We start from the raw sequence: 16,362 nt of genomic DNA, 5'->3' as shown, positions 1-16,362 counted from the left end.
TCTCTCTCTCTCTCTCTCTCTCTCTCTCTCTCTCTCTCTCTCTCTGACTTTGATAGACAGCAAAGAATTGATTAATATAGGTCTCACCCTAACTTGGTCTTAAATATCCAGCAAAAAAGTATAACCCCAAGATGTATAAAACAATACCATACTAATATGTTAGTTATAAAAGAAGTTCAAATCACAAACACTTTTTGACAACCGCCCACTATATTGTCAACTGACTACTGTTATGGGTTATATATGACTGAAGTGCTAAATTCAGGGATCTAAAATCATTGGACTGGACATCTCTAGCCTAAATACATGAATTCACTCAGAATAAAAGGGATGCAAGCTACAGAGGCCTCCAAACACAGTTCTTCCAACCTCATCTGACCACTCATCACTTGCAGCTGTAAAATAGAAAAGGGGAAGATGTGTGGAATGGCTGAAGCTGGACATCAGTCATATAGATGAGACAAAACAAAGCCAGCCCAGGAGCATGGAGTGCCTGAGGCTAACCACATAAACAAGCTGTTCTAGCTAATTTTTTGAAGTATATAGCATAGGGTGTACAGGGTCTCAATACATAGATCAAACTCATAGTGATCCTTTTTTCAGCTTCCCAAGTGCTGGGATTACAGGCACGCACCACCATGCCTAGTCTCAGTCACTGTCTCAGCATGTCCCAGGGCAGGGCCAGCATAGCAAGCCAGGGATTGAACCCCAGCTCTTCCTAAGCAGGTGCTTTAGTCCTCTGAGCTATTTGGCCAGCCGTGTTCTACCTTGTAAAATGTGAGGTTAGGTTCCCTAAGGTGAGCTAAGCAATCAAGTTGCTAGGCAGAAAGGTTTCAATTGACAATAGCTTGCTTAATGTATAAATAAATGCACTTCAGTCTGTGGGTGGTTCTTTTACTCCCATCAAGGGAGAGGGTTCTGCCTGGCCTCAGTGCTCTGTTTTCTGACTCTTGTGTTCATTTCTTCATCCTCCAGGATCTACTCTTCAAGAAGATTAAGAGCTGTGCTGGATGCAGCAACCCAAGAAATTGCAAATACAGTAAAAGCCATATGTGTTCATTGACAGCCCCGTAAGATTATAATAGATCAGAATATTAATAGAAAGAAAATTCTAGTGAAGAAATAAGTGTGGATTGCTTTAATTTGCAGAGATATAGACTGAGGATGCCTCCTTTGAAAAGAAAATGAGATGCTCTTAAAAATATTCAGATTTCCCATCTTTAGATAAGAATTCATAGAAATTTTTCCTGATAATATTCATGTATTTTTATGACCTTATGATCTTTTATTAATTATGTATTTTTGTCCCTTTCCCTCCTATCTCTACCTACTTTTTTTTGCTGAACCTGGGATTGAACTCAGGGGCTTGCACTTGCCAGGGAAGCACTTATTCCACTGAGCCATCTTCCCTGCCTCTCTCTGCCTACTTATGAAAACTCTTTTTGGGAGCAGGTGATATAGCTCAGTAGCATGAGTGCCTGCCTGGCAATGCAAGGTCCTGAGTTCAATCCCTGGTACTGAAAAAAAGAAAGAAAAAGAAAAAATCTCCTTTTCAAGAGAATAAAAAACTGTAAAAAAAATTAAAAATGATACAAAATTTTACTAAACGAAATAATAAGAATTCAACAGTGATTATTATATTGTATAACGTTGTCTTCGACTTAACTGTTAAAAGGCAAAAGATTTACGTGATCTGAAGAGAAGCCAAAGTATAACTTAACTGTTTATGTTACCAGATATAAGTATGCAAATCTTTGTTTAAAAAGCTTATAAAAAATTGAAAAGGAAAAGAAAAAGAAAAAGATAATTTAAGTATTAATTGCTCCTTTCATTGGACCAGCATGAATCAGAAATACAGTTATCCAAGTTGTCATGTTCATGTACATAACTGATTTTCCTTTCCTTCTTTACTTCTCTTGAAGCCAGGGAGATAGCTCAGTAGAATAAGTGCTTGCTGGGCAAGCTCAGGGTCCTGAGTTCAATCCCCAGTACCGAAAAAAAAAAGGCCCTCTGCCTTTTTTTACTTCTCTTGTTCTTTTCCTCTTCCCAGTTGTTTCTTCCCTTTGAAAAGATTCTTTCCTTTTCACAGTAACTATAGTATCTTTCAGCTTTTATTTACTCTTTCAGGTTCTTACACTATTGAGACAATACAATGTTTGCACAGGCAGGTCTGATTTAAATCACCTATGAGTACTGTCTCTAATTTCATCCATTTACCTATAAAAACTTCAAGTTTACCTTTCTTATATCTGGGTAATACTCCATTGCATAAAAAATACCACAACTTTTTTTTATCTATTCCTCAGTTGATGTGAATTTGGGTTGTTTCCAAGACTGAGTTATGTCAATACCCTTCCTGTTTGAAAAAGCTCATTCATTATTTTATTCTTCCTCTCTGTTTTTTGCAATATTAGTTCATTATATTTTTATAAGGAAATTACAGAAAATTTGTGTGATAAGCTGTTTTTCTCTCTCAGGCTTTCACAGAGAGCAAATTGGTCAAGCAATGGCCATGACTCATCCACATGGCTGACACTGAAAAAGTATCTACAAACTGCAGTAAAGAGTTTCAGGGTAAATCCTGAGGGGATCTGACTGACCTTGTCACATAAAAAAGTTACATTTTTTGTTACATAGGTCTTGCTTTATCTTGGTCTTAACCATCCAGCAGAAAAGTATAAAAACAAGGTATAAAAAGTAAAGCCATAGTAATATGCTGAGCTTTAAAAGGCTCAAGTCAACAATTTCTGACATTGCCAATCCCAGGGATGACCCACTACTTTTGTGGACTACTGGACTATATTGCATTATTTTGCTGAATTCATGCACCTACAGTATTTAAACGGCAAAGGAATACCCATCTCTGAAACCGAACAAAATAGGGGATATAAATGAAGAACCATTTTGTAGTGAAATATATATATATATATATATATATATATTAGTTAGGATAGATATACAGCTACTTTCTCTTAATTCAATGAGAAGAAAGATTTGTACTAATAATGTTTGGATAGGATATCATGTCTGCATCTTGTACTATGAATAACTACTACGAACACAACAATATGCAATGTACTAATTATTGTAACTGTCCTACTAACCTGTTTTGAAACTGTCTCATTATTTGTTTCTAAATAAAATTAATAAATAAAAAAGTCAAAGAGAAAAAAAAGCTGTTTATTTTTTATTAATTTTCATGAGAATAAAAGATAAAATAGCAATGAAACAGTTTCAAAACAGGTTAGTAGGACAGTTACAATAATTAATACATTGCATATTGTTGTCTTCTTGGTCTTAACCATCCATCAGAAACATGTAACCACGAGGTATAAAAAGTAAAGCTATATTAATATGCTGAGCTATAAAAGGCTCAAGTCAACAACTCTGGACAATTGCTAGTTGTGCTGATAACTCACTACTATTATGGACTATTGGACTATATTGGGTTATTTTGCTGAATTCAAGTACCTACAATGCTTGTTCTGGAATCAATTATGAAAAGGTCCTTTAAAGACTTCTCCAAGGGGCTGGTGATATAACTCAGTGGAGTGAATACCTTCCTGGGAAGCACAAGGTCCTGAGTTCAATCTCCGGTCCAAAAAATAAATAAATAAATAAATAAATAAAGACTTCTCAAAATACAGCTTCTCTAACTGCAATGGAACACCCATCTCTGACAAAGCAAAACAAAAAAGATGGATATAAATAATGGACTGTTTAGTTGTGAAAAAATATATATGTATATACAAGATGGTTAGGATAGATATACAGCTACTTTCTTTTAGTTCATTGAGAAGAAAGGTTTGTACTAATATTCTTTAGACAAGATATCATGTCTGCATCTTGTCCTCTGATAAGCTGTTTTTGAACCTTATAAACAATCAATTGAATAAAACATAATGCCAAGTGTTGAGAGGAATTAGAGGAAGATATCTGAGAGATTTCATTTCTTCCCAATAGGAAAATGAGGTCAAAATTTATATGCAACATGTTTTCCCCAATTCCTTCTTTCAATATGTCTTCATATTCCCTTCTTTGAGAGTGGAGACTTTTTAAAAATCTACATGCAAATTTGGATAACTGTGGTAGGTATTTAACATTTTATAAGACATATGAGTTGCCTATATAACATTTTCATATGCATCCTTCCCTCACGAATCTATATTTCAAGAATGCTTTTTATGAATTATTTATTTGAAATTGCTAATTGAACATTTTAAAAGTGTATTTTGGATAACAGCCTCCAGTGAAGGGGCTTGACACAATAAATAGTAGCTGTGTTCTACAGTCTCCTTCAGATTGGTGGTTTTCCCAAATATAATCACTTCTTCCAAAGTTCCAAAGAGATAATCTCAAAGTGAAAAAGAAAAATAATCACATATATAAGCATGTATTGGTAAATTTCTCATAGCCATTTATTTCCTAATACATTATTTGGCTCTATAAAAATATATAAAACAATGTGGAGGAAAACAAGCAATTTGAAAAGAAATATACTTAAGTCACTATTTATATAATGTTTAAAAGATAAAGAAAACCTGGCATAGTGCTGCATACCTATAATATCAGCTACTTGGGAGGCTGAAGCAAGAGGATCAAAGGTTGAAGGCTTATCTGAGAAACATAACAAAATCCTATTTCAAAATTGAAAAATAAAAATTGGGGCTGGGGAGATAGCTCAGTGGTCTAAGCACCTGCCTGGCAAGTGCAAGGACCTTGGTTCAATCCAAGTACCACATGCCATGCCGGCCCTGGAACACTGGGTGTGAGCTTCCAGCCACCCAAACCAGTCATGGTGGTGCACACTTGTAATCCCAGTTCTAGAGAGGCTAAAACAGAAGGATCATTATGAGTCTGAGCTTTGTAGCAAGACCTGTGCCAAGTAAATAAAATATTTTTCAAACAGCTTTAGCTTCTTGGCATTTTGTGCTTTCCCCTTACCTTGCTACGTTTCTATAGTTAAGTTGGTTTTACTTGAATGATTCATGTTTAGGGGAAAAAGAAAAACACAAAATTTGTTTCAGCTCCTCCTGCAAATAAAAACAATAAACGAAAAAAGATTTAAAATTGTATCAGCTAAGGGTGTAGCTCTGAGCTCACTAAATTTATTCCTCAGTACCAAGAAATAAAGGAGAAAAAAGATGCAGAACAACTCTACATATAGTTTGTGGATGTATTCGTTGTAGTAAAAGTTCAAAAACACGTAAGAGAAGGACAATCTACATAATCAGTACCTCTGCAGACAGCAGGACAATGAGATTGTCTGACTATACATACAAATGTTTCACTTTCTTCTGTCATTGTTTTTGGTAAATGTTATTGAAATGTAACAGAAAATACACAAATTAAAAGTGTAGGGCCAGGGAGGTAGCTCAGTGGAATAAGCATTTCCCTGGCAAGCGCAAGGTCCTGAGTTCAATCCCTGGTACCATCAAAAAATAAATAAAAGTGTAGCCATGTCACTAGTGCCCTGTCTAAAATTTTAATTCCTTCACTATGTGTTGTGTAAGTGATTACATTATGCAGACTTTTTATATATGTGAAATATTTAGAAGGGCTTTCTTTTTCAGTGCTCACTAGGTTGTCAAGTAGTTAGCCTGTCACTCTTTTAAATTACTTTTGCAGTTGTAGAATGAAACTTACAATCACAGGATGGGAAACCTATTTTACCAGTAATTCCTCAGATATAAGCCTCATACCTAGAATATATAAAGAACTCAAAACAATTAGACCCCCTTGAAACAAAAGCCCCAATCAAAAAATGAGCAAGTGTAATGAATAGACACTTCCCAGAACAGGAAGTAGAAATGGCCAATAAATAAATGAAGAGGGTTCAAAATCACTGACCATTAAAGCATACAAATTAAAACAATGCTTGGATTCTATCTTACCCCCAGAAAAATGGCTGCCATCAAATCAAATAATAACAAATACTGGTAAGGCTGAAGAGGAAAAAGGAACATTTCTATACTGTTGATAAGAATGTAAACTAGCTTGGCTACTATGGAAATTGATGTGGAGATTCCTCAAAAAGCTAAAACTATTTGACTCAGCTATTTTCTTTCTAGGTATGAAATTGAAAGGAAAGCAGTACTTTCTAACTTATTCCTGGATGCAAACATTACACTGATAACAAAACCAGAGAAAGACTCAACCAAAAAGAGAACTACAGGTCATTCCCTCTAAGGACCATAAAAACAACAATTCTCAATAAAATACTAGTAAAAATGATGCAGAAAGTCATCAAGATGATAATACACCATGACCAAGTTGGACTTATCCCAGGAATGCAGGGATGGTGCAACATATGTAAATCAATAAATGTAATACATCCTATTAACAAAACCAAAGACAAAAGTCACATGATCATCTCAATAGATGGAGAAAAATCTTTTGACAAAGTCCAACATGCATTCTTGATAAAAACTGTATAGAAAATTGGAATAGATGGTCTTTACCTTATGTGATAAAATCCATCTATGATAAACAGGCAGCCAACATCATATTACACTTAATCTTAACAAATAGGCCAAGAAGTGATAGCCAGCATCATACTAAATGAACAAAAAGAGAAAGTTTTCACTATAAAATCAAGTACTTAGCCAAGGAGTCCACTATCATCACTCATATCCAATATAGTTTTGAAAACATTAACAATAGCAATTACACAAGAAAGAGAAATAACAGGAATGAGGATAGGAAATGAAGAAGTGAAAGTATTCTGATTTGCAAGTGACATGATCCTGTACATAGAAGACCCCAAAAATTCCACTAAAAGGCTGTAGATTTAATTTCTGAATTAAGTAGAGTAGCAGATTACAAAGCCAACACTCAAAAATCAATAGTGTCCCTTTGGACAAACAACAAACTCACTGAGAAAGAAATCAGAGAAATCATACCATTCACAATAGCACCCCCAAAAATGAAATACTTAGGTATCAGTCTAACAAAGGAAGTAAAGATCTATATACTGAAAGTTACAGTATACTGGAAAAAGAGATCAAAGAAGATATCAGAAAATGGAGAAATTTTCCTTGTTTCTGCATATGAAGAACCAACATTTTGAAAAACTTTTATACAAATTTGATGCAATCCTGATCAAAATACTATTGGTATGCCTCATAGAACTAGAATAAAAGAAATCCTAAAACTTATTTGGAGCCAGAGGATACCTCCAATAGCAAAGGGAATCCTGGGTAACAAAATCAAGGTAGGAAGCATTACAATCCTGACTTGAAATCATACTGCAAAGCTACTGTGATAAAATCAGCAGGGTTCTGGCAACAAAAATAGACCTGATGATCAATGGAACAGATTAGAAGATGCAGACACAATTACAAATAGTCTCAGCCACCTTATCTTTGACAAAGGGGCCAAACATGTTCACTGGAAGAAAGATATCCTCTGTAATAAATGGCGATGGGAAAATTGTCTACTCAACAATGATTAAAACTAAGCCCATCTCTATCACCATGCACTAGATTAAAGTCAAAATGGAAAAAGATCTAAACATTAAATCTACTGGAAGAGAAAACAGAAATCTTGAAGTTGTAGGTGTACCCAGAGACTTCATGAACAAAACTCAGACTGCATGGGAAATACTTCGATGAATCAACAATTGAGATCTCATTAAAAAACTTTTACATAGGAAAAGAAATCACCAACAAGGTAAAAAAGAACCCATAGAGAGGAAAATGATTTAGTCAACCTTACCTGACAAAGCACTTCAATCTAGAGCATATAAAGAGTTGAAAAAAACCAAACCAACCAAATTCAAAGACCTACTTCAAAAATGGGCATCTGATATGAATATATACTTCTTAGATAAAGCAATAGAAATGGAAAATAAATACTTGAAAAAATATTCAACACCATTGGTCATTCGAGAGACACAAATTAAAACAACACTGAAATGCTGTCTCACCACAGAAAAAATGCCTATCATCTAGAAATTAACCAGCTTTCAATTTTCTGCTAGGAGAAGCCTAAGGTGCAACTTTCTTCCGTCATCCTGAATCCAGGTTCATCTGACACCAGCTGCCTCCAGCATTGAGCCCAAGTTCGACTCCAACAAGATCAAAGTTGTGTACCTGAGGTGCACTGGTGGTGAAGTCAGCCCCATGTCTGTCCTGGCCCCCAAGGTAAGTCCCTTGGGTCTGTCTCCAAAAAAAGTGGGGGATGACATCACCAAGGCAGCTGGTGACTGGAAGGCCTGTGGATTACAGTGAAACTGACTATTCAGAATAGACAGGCTCAGACTGAGGTGGTGCCTTCTGCCTCTGCCCTGATCATCAAAGCCCTCAAGGAGCCACCAGAAAGAGAAGAATGAGACAGAAAGAAGAGAAAGAAAGAAGCAGAAAAATATTAAACACAGCAGAAATATCACTTTTGATGAGATTACCAACATTGGCCTATGGATGTGGGACCGGTCTTCAGTCAGAGAACATTCTGGATCCATTAAGGAGATCCTGGGGACCGCCCAGTCTGTGGGCTGCAACATGGACAGCTGGCACCCTCATGACATCATAGATGACATCAACAATGGCGTTGTCGAGTGCCCAGCTAGCTAAGGAGCATAAGAAAATATGTCAATAAAGAGATGATATGACAAAAAAAAAAAAAAGGAAAAGAAATTAACCGATAATAAATGCTGAGGCTGTGGGAAAAAGGATCCCTTCTCCACTGTTGGTGGGAGTCTAGACCACTACAATCACTGTGGAGATCAGTGGGGAGGTTCCTCAAAAAACTAAGATCAGAGGTCTCATTCCACCCAGCTATTCCTCTTGTGGGTATCTTTCCAGAAGAATTAAAAATACTGTACCACAGTGATATATTTGCACCCATATTTATAGCAGCACAATTTGTAATAGCTAAATCTTAGAAGCAATTGAAACACTCATCACCTGAGGAATGCATTAAAAAGATGTGGTATTTTTATACAATAGAGTACTACTAAGCCATAAAGAATGATAAATTTGAGACTTGTAAGTAAATGGATGCAACTTGAGACCATACTCATAACTGAAATAAATCATATTCACATGTGTAAACATATTTTTTCCCTTGTGTGAGAATTTGAAGGAGTAAGTAAGGTCTAAAATGTACGATAGATATTGTGAAATGGGAAGAAGTTGTTTAAAAGAAATAGAAAGTAAGATGATGAAAGGGAAAAGAATGAAATAAAATATCTTGAATTTTGGGGAAAGATACCTAGAAAGAGAATAGCTGAATCAAATAGAATTTCTAATTTTAGTTTTTTTGTGGACTCTCCATAGTGATTTCCATAGTGGTTGAACAAGTTTACATTCCTACCAACAACATTCCCTCTGGCTAATGTGTCAAGTACTCTATTGAGCAGGAGTAGTGATAGAGAATGTCTTTGTCTTGTCCTTAATTTAGAGCAAAAGCATTAAAATTCTCCCCATTTAATATGATGATGGACATAGGCTCATCGTAAATGGCTTTTATCAGGTTGAGATAAGGTCCATCTATAACTATTTTCTTTAGGAGATTTTTTTTAATGATGGATAGATGTGGATATTGCAAAGGTTTTTTGGCACCAGTAAGATGTCATTAATGTTTGTCCTTACTTCTGTTTATGTAATAATTTATGTTTAGTGATCTTCACATTTTAAATCAACTCTGCATCATTGCATTGAAGTCTATTGATCATGATTCGTTTTTTAAAATTATTTATTGCATTTCACTTGCTAGTGTCTGGTAGTGTTGTTTTGCACCTAACTTCATTAAATAAATTGGCCTTTAGTTCTCTTAATTATTTGAATATTTGTCTGCTTTGGAATCAAGTTAATGCTACCTTTCAGGAATGACTTTGGAAGTATGGCTTCCTTTTCATTTTGTTTAAAGCAATTGGAGAGCATTGGGATTAGATTGCCCCTGAAGTTCTTAATGAATTCAGTGGTGAATCATTGGGTCCTGGGATTTTCTTGGTTAAGTTTTTTTTTTATTTTTGTTTCAATTTCATACATTTTATTGGATCATTCAGAAGTTTTATATAGTTTTAATTCAGGTTTTGTAATTCGTAAGTATGTGAAAATCTATCGATTTTTTGTGGATTATTAAATTTACTGGAGTACACATTTTCATAATAATTACTAACAATATTCTGAATTTCAGTGATGTTCATTGTGATTTTGACTTTTTCATTTTTATTTGCATTGACTTGAGTGATTTCTTTGGTAAGATTGGCTAAGGCTTTGTCTATTTTGTTTATTCTCACAATGAATGAGATCTGTATCATTAATTCTTTGTATTGTTATCTCAATTAATTTATGGTGTTTTTCATTTTCTTCCTTCTAGTAACCTTGGGTTTGGACTATTTTTATTTTTCTATGACCTTAACGTACATCATTAGGTTATTTATTCATACTTGCTCTATTTTTCTGATTTGAGGATTTAAAGCTATAAACTTTCTCTTAGAACTGTGTCCCATATGTTCTATAGGGGCATTATTGCCTGATTTTCTTCTTTGACCCAAAATGTAGAGAATCATATTGACTTCTATCTAAAGTATTATGTTGTCTATCAATATGAATAGATTGACTTCTTCCTTTCCTCTACATATCCTTTTGTTCTTGTATCATTGCTCTGGCTGTAGTTCACATGCTATGTTGACCAGGAATGACAAGAGTGAATGCCTCTGTCTTGATCCTGATTTTAGAGGGAATGCCTGCAGGTTTTTCCCCATTTAGTATAATGTTAGCAGTGAGTTTGTGATTAATGGCTTTTATCAACTTGAGATAAGGTTCTTCTATACTTACTTTCCTCAGGATTTTTTTAAATCAAGGATGGATGTTGGATTTTGCAAAAGATTTTTGCTTCAATGAGATAGCCATTAATGTTTGTTCTTGCTTCCATTTGTGTGATACTTTACATTCATCTATCTATGTATGTTAAACCAAATCTTCATTCTTTTATATGATGACTTGTAACAACCCTGCTCTTTCTCTCTTCAGACACATTCTAGCCCAAGCTTCAATTTTCTATAGAGCATATTGGGAGTTATATTGTCTGTTTTTTGAAAATCCTGTTTCTTGCCACAGACTGAAAGGATGATCAGACTGAGAAAATGAACTGAAACTAGAGATTGTTTCACTTTGCGTGTTACTGATGCTGCCCTCTGCTGCTGGAAGTCTCAACTTTTACATGGCCAGCAATAGCATTGCTTCTCTTTTCAATCTAGGCCACATTTCCTTTACAAACAGGGTATGCACACAGAAATCCATTGTTGAAAGTGTGACTGCATTTTCACATAATATTATCACTATTTTACATGGTAGTTGAGCTCCCACTTTCTAAATTAATAAAGTGATCAAATCCGCCCATGTTGGTATGGAAGTTGCTCTCAATTTGGAACCAGTTGATTTATCAAGGGTCTCCTATATGTGAAACACTACAAGGACTACAAATATGATTCAGAAAGAAACTTTTCCTCCAGGTCTTTTCCATTATCCTTTATGTGGAGATAACACATTAGCATGACTAACAATAAGACTGTAAGAGGCTCTTTTTTTGCTACACTAGTGATTGAAACCACAGCCTCACACATGCTAGGCATGTGCTGTGTCACTGAGCTAGATCCCCAGCTCAGTGCTAGAAGAGGCTATTTGGCATGCTTTCTAGATGGGTGCTCACGGGGAAGAGTGAAGTTTGGCACATCTAGTGAGGAGAAACCAGGAAAAGCTTTAAGAAAACAGTAGAATGAGATGGACAGTGGCAATAAACGGAGTCAGATGTTCCAATAAGAAGGAACCAGGGAAGTAAAGGTATGGAAGTAGGAAAACTCATGCCTTGGTTTAGAAATATCAGTAAGCTAGTCTGTTGGGTCAGAATATTACAGAAGAATTCAGACATGAACAAAATGTGATGTAAAAATGTTGGAGTGCTTATGCCACCCTTGACAACATGAGCAGAGACGACTTGTTGGAAGTGCATGGAGCTTAACAGTGATCCTATTTGTTCAGCTGGGGCAGGTGATGGGGAGTCTGGCAATCTGAAATCTATGCCCTGCTGTGGAAAGGATGCAGGCATCCAAAATAAAGCCATATGTTCAGAGGAGAAGCCCTGTTGGAGGTTATGAAAAGAGCAGGAGGTAGAGAGCAGAGTCCTCCTCTTTCTCTAAACCCATTCTCATTTCCTTTCACCTTTCCCTCACTTTGACCAGTCCAAGCAAGAAAATGGCACTGAAAGAGTGAGAGAGTAATGTGGGGAGATTTTGATTGTAGCAGGGCTAAAAAAGTAAGAAGGAATTCTCTTCTCTCTCACTCTTTATGCTACCATTTACTGCAAGAGGGGCCAGTGGTGGTCTTGGTATTGAGGGTGAGTGAGAGAGGTGAGTATAGCCTCAGAAAGTAGTGGTTAAAAGAAATTTCCCTGTCATTCTTCTGGATCTTTGGAAGTTGGCCGTTGATACTACTGACCCTCCCATGCTTTGGGCCTCCCATAAAGGAGAAAAGTGAAGATCCACAAGCCAGGAAGTTTGGGTGCTAATTCCTATGTAGTAGGCAGATGTGATGAGTTATTCATATATAGAGAGTTGGTCTGACTTTTTGTTCCACTTAAGTGATGGGAAAATTCATGATTATTTGTGACATTCCTTATGTAGGAGGAAAGCAACTTACTGTAACCAGAGATGCTATGGAGGCATGAGATTCAAATTACATTCAATAGCCAGAGGGGCACAACAGGTTCACTTCCAAGGGCTGCAGCAGGAAGGAGCTGAACACAACAGCTAGACCCAAGCCAGGCATAACTGGATAAACTCAATAGCAGCAATGATGAAGATAAAATGTCTAGCATTTGTTGCAGAAGTGCTATCTGGCAGTTTCTATTTGGTATGACAAAGTTCTGGAAATTGATATTAGTGATTGTTACACAATATTGTGAATATACTTAATGTCACTGAATTATATACTTACAAAACAGTTAAAAGGATTTAAGGGGCTGAGGAGATGGCTCAGTGGAATAAGCGCTTCCCTGGCAAGAGCAAGGGCCTGAGTTCAATCCCCGGTTCCACAAAAAAGAAAGAAAGAAAGAAAGAAAGAAAGAAAGAAAGAAAGAAAGAAAGAAAGAAAGAAAGAAGAAAGGATTTAAAAAATTATGTATACTTTACCCAACTCTCATCCTTGCACAAAACCATAGGTATTAGAATCTGGAATTTTAACCATTACGCTGTGCGGATTGCCAACTGTTGGTGAACTTGTAACACCCAACCGAACTGAATCAGCATGATGCTGGAGCTAGAAGCCCCACCTGAGGATTGTTGCCAGCAGTATAAGTGGCAGAATACATAAGCTGTTAGGGAGGCTGTAGAAAGCTGTTGGGAGGCTATAGGGAGCTGTTGGCTCTCTTGGATGAGCTTGTCATGCTGATTTCCCTAATGAACTCAGCTGTTCTCATCATTAAAGGAGCTTGGGATATTTTTGTCACTAAGAACTGCTATGGTGGGGCTGGAGAGATGGCTCAGTGGTCTAAGGCACCTACTTGGAACAAGCTTGGCAAAGCATCAGGGACCGCGGTTCAATCCCCCAGCACCACATGCCAGCCAGCCCCGCCCCCTGGTGGGCTGAGCTGGCCACACACACACACCACTCTCTCTCTCTCTCTCTCTCTCTCTCTCTCTCTCTCAAATAAATAAAAATAAAAAAAAATTAAAAAAAAAAGAACTGCTATGGTTCACTTTGCGGAGCTCTAGTCCTCACTTTAAGCATTGTTTTCTCTCTTCTGCAGGGAAGATGGTGCACAGCTCAGTCTCCTGGAGAAGGTTGCAGAGTTGGCTTTCCCGATAGGAGCTTGGTTGTCCTCATGACAGCAGGAGCTCGGACTTCTGGGATCTAGGTCTTCAGCTGGAATGATGCAGGATGTTGTTATGGGATGCAGACGCTCAATTGGATCCTTCGGTCTTTAGTGTACAAAAAGGTTTCCCACACTCTCTTTGTCTATGGTTCTTTTAGTGAATGTTGAAAAAATAATCTTATAATTAAGTGTCTTGTATTATTGTATTGTTTCCCCAATAACTGCAAAACCTCAAACCACAACAATGGCCTCTCAATGAACATGAATCCAGTGTCTCTTGTTTATAAGATGCTCCAATGTCATAGACAAAGGACCAGAGTTGCACTCAAATGACCTCTGTTAAATTTTATATCTGTTTCTTACTAATTATTTTATCATAATAGCCATGTGTGACTAAGACTTATCTGGGTCTTCTTAGGGTAATAGGGGAACCAAGTCTCACACAAACCACTCTCCAAGGGTTCACATCAATTTCAGACATAAGGGGCTCATTGTGTTGCTTAATGATCTTGAGAAGAGGGTGCCCATGGGGCTGGGGAGATGGCTCAGTAGGATAAGCGCTTGACTGGCAAATGCAAGGATCTTAGTTCAATCCCCAGTTCTGCCAAAAAAAAAAAGAGGGCGCCCAAGCAGCATCACACCCATGTTAAGGACAGGCAAGTAGACTCTGAGCCAGTTTAAGCTTTTTAAAACTACTCTGTTCATCAAAGTGAAATACTGCAGCTACTGAGTAGGAATTTCTAACAGGAAGTAAGACTACTGATAGGGGAACTTAAGAAGACCCTCCTTGGAAAGGGGAAGGAAGATGAATTCATGTGGAGATAAGCCACTTTCAGGGGATAATATGAGATAAAGCCATCACATTCACATATCACAGAAAAAAAAAAAAACCCTACCACAAGCAATCCTAGTAGCAAAAATGATCACTCTTACCTAAAGCTCTTCGGTGGGGCCAGGAAAGACTAAACATCCCCATCAGTCTTTTTTTTTTTAAGTTTACTTTTTTTAAAAATTTTATTTATTTGTTTATTTATTTATTTTGTGCGTGTGTGGCCAGTTCAGCCCACCAGGGGGTGGGGCTGGCTGGCAAGTGGTGCTGGGGGATTGAACCGCGGTCCCTGTGCTTTGCTTAGCTTAGCTTGTTCTAAGTAGGTGCTTTAGACCACTGAGCCATCTCCCCAGCATCCCCATCAATCTTTAGGCTCCTCCACTAATGGAGATTATTCAGTAATAGTTGAGTCCCCAGATATGCTGTGACACTGTGAGAGAAGATAAAGCATGAGGAAATCCACCCCTTCCCATTTTTCAGGTCACAACATCCGCCTCTCTCAAGTTCCCTAAAGCTATCAGTAGGCTGGTTCAGGAATAGAGGAAGATAACCAGCAGATGCTACCCTCTGTTGAAAAGCCAAGCCTTATCAAAGACTGCACATCTAGAGTTGGCTTCCTCAAGACCCTTTCTGTGTCATTAGCTTGAAGCATATAATACTTGTTTCTAGTAATAGTTAAAGGTACCAGCCTGCTCGCTCAGGTGCATTTATCTTGGGAGGAGGGAGAACACCCTTTACGGGAGTTCTTCTACTGCCATTGCACAGGGCTGAGGGTGCCAAATATAGCCTAGAGGAGTACAAAATCTTCCCTGATTATTTTCCTCCTCCTGACCCCACTAACTAGACTCAATTTTTCCAGAGAAAGACAAACATTGGACAATCTATTTGGGGACATTGCATGCCTGTTTTTCTCATTGGTATCCCTTTACTTAACTTCAGGGACATTATTTCCATTCACTTCTCTTCTTTGAATCTCAATGCTGCCCTCTGTCTCCTTCTGATGCTATGCTCTATGTAGCCACATCCCTCCACCTGGATTTCAATGAACTCCCCCAAATATCATTTTTTAAGTTTCCTGGAAGTCTCACACACTCACACCCAGCTATCTCCTTGGACCTGACTGACGTAGTCCATAAATCCTGCAATACTAGCAACTGCTTAATAGCCATTCAGAAACAATGTTTCTACTTCCTTACCCTGTACACGAATGCCCATAAAGGAGGCTGCAGAAGTACTGTCAGAAGCATCCTGACATACACTTTTATCTCCTTTGATGCTGCCTCCTAAGAGATTAACAAGTGAACTCACTAGACTCTAATGGTCCAGGTAAAATTACAATGGGAAATAGAATTCTAAGGCTTTTAGGAGAACACAGTAAGTCACACTTTGTCCTCTTCATGGAAGAACAGTAATACAGGTAGGTGCTTTTCAGAAGCAAGAGCATAATGATATTGTGCTGTTATAATACAGACATTGCTAAAGTTTATCAGCTTTTCAAACTGCTCAAGTCGTTTGGGGAAACTAGAACCACCTTGAAGCCATAATATTAAGTGAAATAAATCAGACCCACAAGCTTAAATATCTCATTATTTCTCTTATATGAGAAACTGAGAGTTTAAAAAGAGAATAATAAAAGGTAGAAAATAAGAAGTAGGGAGATAGCTCATTCTTGAAGATCAAGAGAAGGAGCTAAGAGGAAGGAAGGAAGGAAAGAA

At 37.2% G+C, this 16,362-nt stretch overlaps 1 pseudogene; it reads right to left on the bottom strand.

Annotated features, from left to right (window-relative positions):
• Positions 1-8,125, bottom strand: part of LOC111812235 — a 10,336-nt pseudogene extending 2,211 nt beyond the window's left edge.
• Between the last annotated feature and the right edge of the window lie 8,237 nt (positions 8,126-16,362).

Source organism: Octodon degus, unplaced genomic scaffold (assembly GCF_000260255.1).
Source record: "Octodon degus isolate 3935 unplaced genomic scaffold, OctDeg1.0 scaffold00117, whole genome shotgun sequence".
In the NCBI taxonomy this organism is placed as follows: Eukaryota; Metazoa; Chordata; class Mammalia; order Rodentia; family Octodontidae; genus Octodon; species Octodon degus.
The sequence above is the reverse complement of the archived record's forward strand: the minus strand, read 5'-3'. Positions and strand labels throughout refer to the sequence as shown.